Genomic DNA, 2,500 nt, shown 5'->3' with positions numbered 1-2,500 from the left:
GGCTAAGGTACATGACTGGGGCAGCCTGTAGCCTAGTGGCTAAGGTACATGACTGGGGCAGCCTGTAGCCTTGTGGCTAAGGTACATGACTGGGACAGCCTGTAGCCTAGTGGCAATGGTACATGACTGGGACAGCCTGTAGCCTAGTGGCTAAGGTACATGATTGGGGCAGCCTGTGGCCTAGTGGCTAAGGTACATGACTGGGACAGCCTGTAGCCTAGTGGCTAAGCTACATGACTGGGGCAGCCTGTAGCCTAGTGGCTAAGGTACATGACTGGAACTCAGAAGGGTGGTTGCTCGAGCCCTGGTGTAGCCACAATAAGATCAGCCCAGCTGTTGGGCCCTTTAGCAAGGCTCTCAGCCCCTTTTAATTGTTCCAGGAGGGATTGTCCCCTGCTTAGTCTAATCAACTGTAAGTTGCTTTGGATAAACAAATTATTTGTTATATAAATATAACATATTATTATTGTTTTCACTCTCCAAATAGCGTTCCATTAGAAAAGAAGCTCGGAGCACATCTAGTGTTTATTTCTTAGAAGGCAAAGCAGCTGTAGTGCATTTTGGAAAAAGAAAACTTCATCTGACAAGGTAATATTAAGCAACATATCAAACCTAATTGTAAAGGCTCTTTGGCATGCCAGCTTCTCCTGTTTCAGCAGAACTGCTGTTGGACCTGAAAGCACCAGCGGACATTAGCAGAAAGAAGGGCAGTTTCAGAAGAAAACACTGAATCAATATTGCTACAAATATGTCAGCATGAAAATATTAAACATTAAGGATTGCCACTTTAATGTTGCTGAAATGAAGCACGCAGTTTAGAGTGTGGATATGAAGGAACCGCATGTCACATGGCTGTAGAAAGATAAGGTAGCATGTTGCTACTATAAACCGAATATAAACCATCTCCTTAACACTGAGCGTCGCTGGACAAGGTGATGACTGTCTGGCAGAAAAAGATGCGGGTAATGAGTCCTGCTCAATATGATACCTGCCCTGTTGAAAAAACAGCTCAAGCTATGTTTTGAAACAGCTGGTAACTGGTATTTCACGCTGGTGGTGAATGTGACACCAGGGTGGTGAATGATTTTTAAAAGATGAAATAAAGCAGCGGAAGGCAATGTGGAGGTTTAAGTCACATTCATTCTCCGAGTCCTGCCATGCGCTCTGGTTCAGACCACACACCGAGTGCGTGAGAGAGAGCCGTGCGCTCCGTGTGCTCTTCACACCAGCTACTGCCTCATACCTGCCACCCCAGTTTTTGGTTTGCACAAAATGCAACATACTTAATAAAAATAAAAAGAGAGAATATAAAAGCTCTGGGCAGAGCGCACTCACACAACACACGAGGAATGCAAAGATCGTCATTTCCCAAACGAAAAATAAAATGAACAGTTGTGTGTTCACCGTACCCTTTAGTGGGACTATTTTACAAAACGGAGAGTGAGATAAAACAAGAGCATTTCATCTCAACAGGAAAACCACATATACAGCACTGTACATGTTAACCTGCAGGACTGATTTTCAAAAGAGGGCATGGTTCTTCTCAGGAATTATAATGTGGCATATTCCGTGATCCTTGCTTATTCTAAAAAAAAACATTGGTATGATTGTGTGTATTTACACATGAACAGTATAACGAGATGCTGATCTGTTCAGAGAACAAACTGTAAAATGGATGAATCCTGTTCTCACCTCCTTCATCAGAATGCCATAATTTCACTTACAGCACCAAAAGAAGATGAAGTAAAGAGATGAAATGCTCTGGGCTCTAAAGCGGCTCTTTAGTTACAGGTGAGTTTGGGCTGATATCTTTGCATTCCTATGCATGGTACACAGAAATGAGAAGAGTGGAAACAGTAAATATGAACTCATATTTAAATATTTAAAGATGAACTCTTTGACAGAAGCGATGTGCTTCTCCTTCACAAGTGCAGTGGAATAAGGCACAGGCTCCCCCTCTTTGGACAGAGTGGGTTGGGGGGGTCGGGTCGGTTCTGCTCCAGTACGGGGATAGATAGGGTGATCACCTCAGAGGAACCACGTCTCACAGGAGCGTAGGACAGCTTGAACATCAACATGAATATGAATCTTTACGGACTCAGTGGATTTATTTTGACCCGAGTTCAGCTGTAAACCATTAAAACATCCCTTTACCCAGTCCTGCAGCTGCCAACTGCTGTGATACAACAACAAACAACAATGACCTCTGACCTCTGAGAGGCGTGACCTCTGAGGGGCGTGACGTCTGAGAGGGGGTGACGTCTGAGAGGGGTGACCTCTGAGAGGGGTGACCTCTGAGAGGGTGTGAACTCTGAGGGGGTGACCTCTGAGAGGGGTGACCTCTGAGAGGGGTGACCTCTGAGAGGGTGTGAACTCTGAGGGGCGTGACCTCTGAGAGGGGGTGACGTCTGAGAGGGGTGACCTCTGAGAGGGGTGACCTCTGAGAGGGGTGACCTCTGAGGGGCGTGACCTCTGAGAGGGGTGACCTCTGAGAGGTGTG

At 45.8% G+C, this 2,500-nt stretch overlaps 1 protein-coding gene across 6 annotated transcripts in view; it reads right to left on the bottom strand.

Annotated features, from left to right (window-relative positions):
- Window positions 1-2,500, bottom strand: part of sgcd (sarcoglycan, delta (dystrophin-associated glycoprotein)) — an 88,570-nt gene that overhangs the window by 183 nt on the left and 85,887 nt on the right. For 3 of the 6 annotated variants that reach the window (XM_061248649.1, XM_061248650.1, XM_061248651.1), the window contains exon 8: window positions 1-2,500. This exon is cut by the window's left edge; it is cut by the window's right edge and continues 679 nt beyond it. The gene's annotated coding sequence lies outside the window, so the exon portion shown is untranslated. The other 3 variants (XR_009709178.1, XR_009709180.1, XR_009709179.1) reach the window with 3 other exon arrangements.

This window comes from Conger conger, chromosome 7 (assembly GCF_963514075.1).
Source record: "Conger conger chromosome 7, fConCon1.1, whole genome shotgun sequence".
In the NCBI taxonomy this organism is placed as follows: Eukaryota; Metazoa; Chordata; class Actinopteri; order Anguilliformes; family Congridae; genus Conger; species Conger conger.
This window is presented reverse-complemented; position numbering and strand designations above follow the sequence as displayed.